This window comes from Hippocampus zosterae, chromosome 5 (genome assembly GCF_025434085.1).
Source record: "Hippocampus zosterae strain Florida chromosome 5, ASM2543408v3, whole genome shotgun sequence".
In the NCBI taxonomy this organism is placed as follows: domain Eukaryota; kingdom Metazoa; phylum Chordata; class Actinopteri; order Syngnathiformes; family Syngnathidae; genus Hippocampus; species Hippocampus zosterae.
The window spans coordinates 22,441,877-22,450,293 of record NC_067455.1 but is presented as its reverse complement, the minus strand read 5'-3'; the positions used below and the strand labels follow the sequence as shown (position 1 = coordinate 22,450,293).

The 8,417-nt window shown below is 42.2% G+C and overlaps 1 protein-coding gene across 1 annotated transcript in view; it reads left to right on the top strand.

Moving 5' to 3' along the window:
* The window catches only part of znf407 (zinc finger protein 407), a 203,634-nt gene that overhangs the window by 173,499 nt on the left and 21,718 nt on the right, over positions 1 to 8,417 (top strand). The gene's annotated exons all lie outside the window — the stretch shown is intronic.

Below are 8,417 nucleotides of genomic sequence, written 5' to 3'. Positions count from 1 at the left end.
CTGCAGAGTGTGTGTGTGTGTGTGTGTGTGTGTGTGTGTGTGTGTGTGTGTGTGTGTGTGTGTGTGTGTGTGTGTGTGTGTGTGTGTGTGTGTGTGTGTGTGTGTGTGTGTGCGTGTGTGTGTGTGTGCGTGTGTGTGTGCGTGTGTGTGTGTGCGCGTGTGTATGCGTATGCGTGCGCGCTTGCGTGCGTCTGTGTGCAGAGTTTGTTTGTGACCAACTGTCAGAGCGGCCAGCCAGTTGTGATGAAAGACACTTGGACCTTCCCATCCATTTCACATTTGCTCCAATCAATTATTCAACAGGACACCCAATTAAAAATGAGGGAGAGCGGTCAGGGCCTTGCCCCCGAAAGGCCGCCACTCGACAACTCCTTCTGTGAATAATTGGTGCAATTAATTTAGCATTGAGCAATAGAGTAGTTCTCACTCTCTGTCTTTCTGTCTCTCTCCAAATGTTATGCAAAACCTCTGAAACCCAGTAGGCATTACAGACACATCGCAAAAACACAGTCTTGTTGAGATGTGAACTATTCTTGAAAATGATCGTGAACTATCCTAGAAGATGCAGGTGAGTGATTTTATGCAAATACGGAGCCTCTCTTCTCGAGAACGTACTAGCATTACAAGGAAGGGTACCTGTTTATGATTAAAAAAAATAATAATAAAAACATGTTACCTTCATATTTACCTTCTTATTTTTAGGGAAATATGCAATTGCTCTAACCTCCAAATCAATTTTAAATCATAGAACGTGTAGTTCTTGTGAAAATGGAATCTTGTTCACCATGTTTGTGGTGTGAATCACTTTAGGGTTTGTGCAGTTTTCCCAGGAATAATCCATCTTCAACATGATACAGTGGTACAGTGGTGTTTTTGCAGGCTTTACTATTTTATTCTACCTCGATTATTTCACTAAATCATTATCGGGAGCTCCAGATAGCCTCTTACATTCACACACAACAACAACACAGCAGGTCCGTCAGAGATTGAGACACACCTTCAGCAGGAAGAGAAATTTGGCCAGGTCACACCAGCAGTAAACACAGCCATACAAAGGCATTATTTCCTTCATTCTCTCCATTTCTCCCTTGTCCCTTTAATTAGACTTAAAGTACATTTGCCCATGCCCTCACAAAGCCTTTACCGGGCTGGTACTACCATGTACTGTAATGAGAACATTGTCTACTGAGGCACAAGAGCTTCAATTTATACAATCATACAAACAGCAGACTTATGATGGACTGAATAATCCCCCCCCCCACCCCCGCCCCGACACACACACCCAAACCCCGCCCACGTCTTCCCTCAACTAGCCTCTCCCCTGTCACCCTATCTTTATTGATCATTCTCTTCCTTGTTCCTGCTCTGTCCCACCTTCCTCCACAAACAACCCCCACCCACCTCTTTTGATAGCCAGATTGACAGATGAGTAATTCTACTGTCAGTTCTGACTGACACATGGTAATGTGAAGACGTTTGAGAGCAGCAATACAACACAAAATAATTTCCAATTTACCGCTCATCAAAAGCACTCATACAAAAAGAGAGAGAAAGCGAGAGAGCTTAGAGAAAGAAGGAAGGGGGTGAGGCGAAGGTGAGGGGGAAACACAAAAGTGGATTTATGGCTTCAATTACTGATATTTCACATTTAGTTTAAAGCGACATGTTTTTGTAATGTGACAGGCTTCAGTGAATTTGAAAACCTCTTCAGACCTCTCCGCTCTTCCTCTAGCCCCCCACATTCGCTGTACAGATAATGAAAAGGGGAATCAAGAAGGTGGATGATGGGTGGAGGTTGTGGAGAGAGAGAAAGAGTGATAGCTGTGCCTCCTGAGCTGCTTTGAAAAGACCAACTGTGTATGTTTATTTGTAGGACTTGCAACTCACCACATTTACTGGGCATGCTTGTAGTCCTGCACCACCTTTTCCATGGAGTTTACGAGAAAGGCGTTATGCTTTTGGCAGCAACACCGTCTCTGCATGTGTACATTGTACGAGTACATACATTGCTCTGCTATGTAGTCCGCATGTGCAAACGTAACTTCATTGGTTCACTTCAATGTCTCTAAATATACTGCCTTGGCGATAGCAGAAGTTTTCATCTAAACTATGCCGAAATTATGTAAACAGGTAGGAGTCACCTCCCACAGCATCAGGCAGGCAGCCCATACATTGTGTACCCAAGCATTTTCCATAATTGTTTTCTGCACTTGTTCTCACCTCACAGCCTGTCCCCCTACACAACCATTTGGATGTCAAAGTAGAGAGTGATACAACACGTTGGTGAAAAAGCATCCTTGTTTGGGGAGCCTTCTGGAGTGAGAGAAAAATACCACCTTCGTGCCACAGCAACAAGAAAGTTGAGACAGAAAGTACACGATACGATACGACACAGAAAGTACACGATACAGTAAAAGTAACTGGAATCTGCAATCATGTCACCCATTGAACCAGCAGAGGCAACGGGCGGAAATACGCATTGAGAAAATCAAATACAATTGGAAACAATTCTCCCTCTTTAACTCCATCTCATCTTTGACTGCTTCTCTGTCTCCAAATAGACCACTTGCAGATCTCCAGGTCGTGCGGTACATTATGGGTAACTCGGACTCTCTTTGGCTACCAACTACAGTATTTCCTTTAGAATAAGTGTCAAGCAGCGTAAAAATCTGTGATTTGGACCATTTCAACCGTTGAATGCTTTGTTATTTCAATCTGTGTTGTTTAATACCCCTTTATATTCCAACGGTTAAGATTAATTACGTTTTTGCTGACATTTTGCTCAATGAGTGCAGCGAGGGGGATGTGTGTGGAACGCCAGGACATGAGGATGACACATTAAGACATTTGTGGTGTTTGCTCAGCCTAACTCTGCCAGCAAAAAACAAATAAGCTGAATAAATGTGTTGTTTTGCTCACATGAGTACTGAATAGATGTTTGCTAATCATAAAATGGCACCATTATTATCTTTGTAAAGGCTGAATTTTGAAACAGTGCTAGGGCTGGTGATGTTTTCATTTCAGTAGTACTGTTATGCTGATGTCAGACTGCACAACAGTAGCCTGATTTTGAGCCGGCAGACAAAAGTGTCTCATGGCTGATTTTTAGTTGTCTTGATGCATCGTAACCCATGTAGTGTAGCATACCGTTTTTTCACAACTATTCGACGCGCCGTACTAATGGCCGCAGTCTCATTAATGGGTGACATTACTGTATTTTACACATACACAGGACGCACCGTACCAATGGGCGCAGTTTTACAGTGGTAAAACATACGCCAGCTTAAACATACGGCATGCATGCGCGCACTCTAACACGTTAGCTTGAAGCATACGGTAGCATGCCAAGACATACAGATAAGCTAAAAACACGTTTTTAAAAAGGCAACGAAAGCAGAACTGAGTTCGGGTGTATTTTATTTAGCCATCGTACAATGTTCTCACGTTTTTCGATCAATCATCACCCAGAAATCCATCAAAGTCCTCATCCTCTGTATCAGAAGCAGAGGACTGCACATCTCAGTTGTCATTGAATGCATCACATGCTAGTGTGAGTTGCTACGCATTGCCGAGCGGAAAGAAGGAGTAGCAACAGCAAAGTCAACACTTCTCTCGTGTGAAGCTTTCCCACATTTGAAAGTAAAGAACAGAGCGAAACATGGTGGCAGCGCGTGTGTGTGTAGAAAGAATTGAACAATTGTGCAAGTACCGTAATCCATCAAAAACGCCGCGTTCCCTCTCGTTGTTGCGTATTGTGGCGTAACTCGCCAAGCGCTGCCTCTCACTCTTTGTTTGCCACCGATCATCCATTGTTCCCATGCCGTTCGCAACTTTACTTTGAACGCCCGGTTGATGCCAATGTCCAGCGGTTGGAGTTCTTTAGTCAAGCCTCCGGGAATAACGGCAAGCTCAGAGTTCATTTGCTTGACTTGTTTTTTCACTGCTGCTGTGAGATGGGCACGCATGCCAAAAGCATGACCGGTGAAGTTAAGTTTGAACTGAGCTTCGTAGGCGTGTCTTTTTGTCGAATTTATTTTCAGGGGTTCTTAGAAACCAAAACCGGAGTTGTTTTGCAACAATGCACATTGCCACACTCTATACAAGTGTTGGTACTGGCTTGAGGCGTCCCTTTAGCCTTCCACTTACACGCCCACCTTTCACCATTGGCGGACTTGCTTGCCTGTCCTCTCTCTCCCTCTCTCTCTTTCTCTCTCTCCCTCTCCCGCTCCATATATGTATATATACACGCCCACCCTTCCCTGATTGGCCGACTTGAACTAAAGGAAAGTATTGGAAAGTATACGTGGCATTTCAACTCATGCTACGTTTGCTAACTGTAAAGCTAGTAGCTGATTAGCAAACTTGGTGTTCTTAAACAAATTTGTTACCTCAAGTTCTTTTTGGAGAACTGGCCTCTGTGCACCATCCAGAAATGAACAGGTCCTTATATTTATTTCAGATTTTTATTTTTTTGCCTTTGTCGACATGACTACAGCTGCTCGTCCCGCCTCCCTAAAAGACCTGTGCCGACGGACTGAATCTTGACAAAAGCACACAATGATTGGGCAGGGCCTGGAATTATATTTATCTGGTAGTCTGACCATTGTGAACGACAAAAAGAGTTGTGCAGTTTCACAATGTATCAGAATGGGAGCAACCAGTTTGCTTCTTGATCAGGATGCCGAACATGGTATCGAACCTCCAACTGCTGCGCTTCTGTCTCTCCTTCAATCCACTTAATGGTTATTAACATTTAATTCATAAATATCAGCTGCAAAATATAAATTACCGGTAAACAAATCCTAGGACTAAACCTTAGCCAGTACAGTCACCTTCAATGTCATTTTCTTGAGCGTTCTGTAACTGTAGAAACATGAATTTGTCATTGGTGGGTGACTCAAAAACAAGAAAAGTGTAGAAAGGTTTTTATGTATGCATGTGTGATTCCACGTGAGTTTTCTAGTTCTGGACCGTGACACTTTATCCGTCCTCTATTAAAATCCCTGAATCCAAACTTGTGGTATTCAATCATTTTGATTAAAAGCCGCAGTCTCTAACAGAGGTGTTGAGAGTGGAGCTGCACGGTGGCCCACCACGTTTGAGAATTCATATATTTTCATAAACTTTTAACAATGTCAATGAGACACGTCTTCAATCTTTGGCTGTGCGACGGCAGGGCATTCAATCTTTCTTTAGCTTTTCGACAGAAAATTTGAATACCAGTGCAGTGTTATTAATGTGACAGTTCATATGGAGAGTTTCATGGGGGGATTTTGTGCAGCTTTTTTTTATTATTAGTTTAGGAGACACGTAGCAGAGAGAAACGAAATAAGACGAAACGCTCTGTTAGGTCAAACACATCTAGCGGGCCCTTCTGCATTCCTAGATGTGACTTTAACATGTTAATTTTGCATGCCTAATTAACAGCACTAACTAACCAACAACATTCATTTCTGCTGCTTTAGTATATGAGAGTGAATACATTCTTTGCATTTATTCATTTATCATTCTGTATTTCATTGCCTTTAACTCTCTCTCTCTTCTCTCTCTCTCTCTCTCTCTCTCTCTCTCTCTCTCTCTCTCTCTCTCTCTCTTACTGTCACTCATCCCCTCTATCAGTCGTCAATTGTCAGTCAATACTCTTTTTCATTTTACTTGATTGTTTTAATCGGTTGTGCTTCAGTAGGAATTTGCCAAACCTCTGAGTAGATTGAGCAGGATGACTTAAATCATGTTTGTATTGAAAGAAGGTTAAATTTAGCTCGCTCCTGTGTCGTTGGTCTTATTGCCCTTGATGCTATAAAGAGCCAACCCTGGCTAATGTGAACTGGTTTGTCAATGATAAATCATTGTGTATCTTACATGAACGCTTACCGGCTACATAATCCATAACAGTGTTATATTGAGTGTCTGATGCCTTTGACGCATCTTTGGTGTCATGGGTGGTGCCATACAGGCGCCTTTGAATGAGGCTGGTTGCCATTCGCACAGCAGGGCTTTATTACCATTCTTTAGTTACATGCCATAATAGCACAAAGGTATTTAATCAGCATTAACTTCACTACTGTAGATATATCCATCTGTCAATATGCAAATGCCGTCAAATGAATGTGTCTGTTATGGTCTGTTGGAATGTTCATGTGTAAGTGGTGTTTTTTTTTTTTTTTTAACCCACTATGGAAAAAAAGTCTTTGGACACGGAACAATGGCCTTCTTCAGACTGCCAGACAAAATCCGAGTTTGAGCCCATCCAATTTGAAACTGCTTGTCTCGTTTGTAGTCTGAGCAGTCACAAAGCACTTTAAAATCCGATTCGTGTGAGACAGATTGAAACTAAATTCGGGAGGAAGTATCACATCACATTTGGACATCTCAGTCTAAACATGGGCCCAATCCCATTTGGACACATGCTAAAAACTGTGTGGACAGTCAGCCTTAAAAATCGGATTTGTGCAGGAATCAAATTGGAATTAGATATGTCTGTCTGCTGTCTGAACGAAGCCATATTTAATCAGAAGTTAGGTTAGTGTATAATAATAATGACAGCTGTTTGCTGGCCTTTGCCTTTTAAAGACAATTGCAGGCAAATCACAAACTGCATATCATCAAAATGAATCATGTCATAGACTAATTTTGACCTATATTATCCATAAAACAGTGATGGGTGTGGATTTTGATGGCATAGGAAGATGGTTTGGACCTTTGCATCTTTGGCAGGCAAACAATACAACGTGAAGTCTGCTTTTTGCCCACAGTGAGCTGGCTAGGCGCCTGCTTTCTCGTGACCGTAAACATTCTAGGCAATTGAATGAATGGATGTTTGCCAAAAAGTCTCAACAAAAACCTCCAAAACCATCCATCCATCCATCCATTCATCCATCCATCCAATTTCTAAGCCGACATGGGTCGTAGTGCATTCTGGGGCCTATCCCAGCCGTCTTCGGGCAGTAGGCAAGGGACACCCTTAACCGGTTGCCAGCCAATCGCAGGGCACACATAGACGAACAATCATTTGCGCTCACAATCACATGGAGGGACAGTTTGGAATGGAATGAAACCTGCACCTCTGCGCTGTGAGGCAGTCGTGCTAACCAGTTGACAGCCTTGCCGACCCCCTCCAAAATCTTGAAGGGAAATTTTATGCAAACCAAAGGAAAACTCCATATTTTCGTTATCTGTTGGAGTAGCAATTAGATTTCCCTCCTGCTTTTTTTTTTTTTTTGGTTTTGTTTTTTGTTTTTTTTTGTCGGTGATGGTTGACTTTGGGACCCTCCCATGCTCTGACTTGAGTTTATTCCACCCTCTGCTGCGTATCACCGCCTCGTTGTCAGGAGGATGGATGGAGTCTGTCCCACCCAGTGAAAACATGGCCAGGCAATCAATGGTAACCCGCTGGATAACGGATAGATACAGACGCCCCGCATACCCTTTTGGGGATTTAAAAATGGGGCTTTGAGTCTGTCTTTGTCCATTTTGTGTGTGTGTGTGTGTTTGAATGTGTGTGTTGTGTTTCACAAGTAAGATTGTATGAGCTGTTGTAGCCATGGCACTGTTCTAGTACCTGCTGGCAGCCCAGTAATGATGCAAACTGATGATGTTAATAAGATGAGCCCCCCTCCCCTTGGCTGCAGGATAGACACGCTTGCCCTGTCATCGTACACAGATGTGCATCCACAAATATGAAGACAAAAGAACAAAGTGTACAAATAAGCCCCTTGCAACTTTTTGTCTTGTATTGCACTTAAGCCTTTTTATTTATTGAAAAAGAGAAGGCAGCTGAAATGACAAACGACATCCTGATCTTTACGAAGACATAGAAATAATGGAAGTATGCGGTTGTGCATGCTGTGAAAATCTGCTGTAAGGTAGAAAGGCGGATTTACAACGTGCGGTAAAGCAAGGTCTACATGGATGTATTATTATTATTCTTGCTCTTTTTATTTAACAGATACAAATCAGTAATTGGTGGTTGATGTATGAATTTCGCCTCAGGTGCACATATGTACTTTACTTACCAGTACCCATGTATGTGGATATTCTTTTTTTATCTGTTTGAGCGCTGTGGCTTCACAGCAATCTTTTCTTCACATCCCAAATGCTTAATCTGGCCTCTCTGTCACAATGTTCCGCTTTTATTTCGGCTGGCAGTAAACAATGCTCGTTCCTTTATTTCTCCTTCCACGTTGTTTGTTGTAAAACTGAAACAGTATGAAAATTTCGGAATTGTGTTTAAAAAAAATTGAAACACACTTTTCACTATTATCACAATTTTAATAAAATGTTGACATGCAACAAAGGAAACAACAACCGTAAAAAGTCCCAACCAAAATGAATTTGACCCCATAGAGTGTAGTTAAAATTACTCGCTATCATACCAATTATAGGACAGAGAGACTTTTTAGGGTCTAGATCATGAT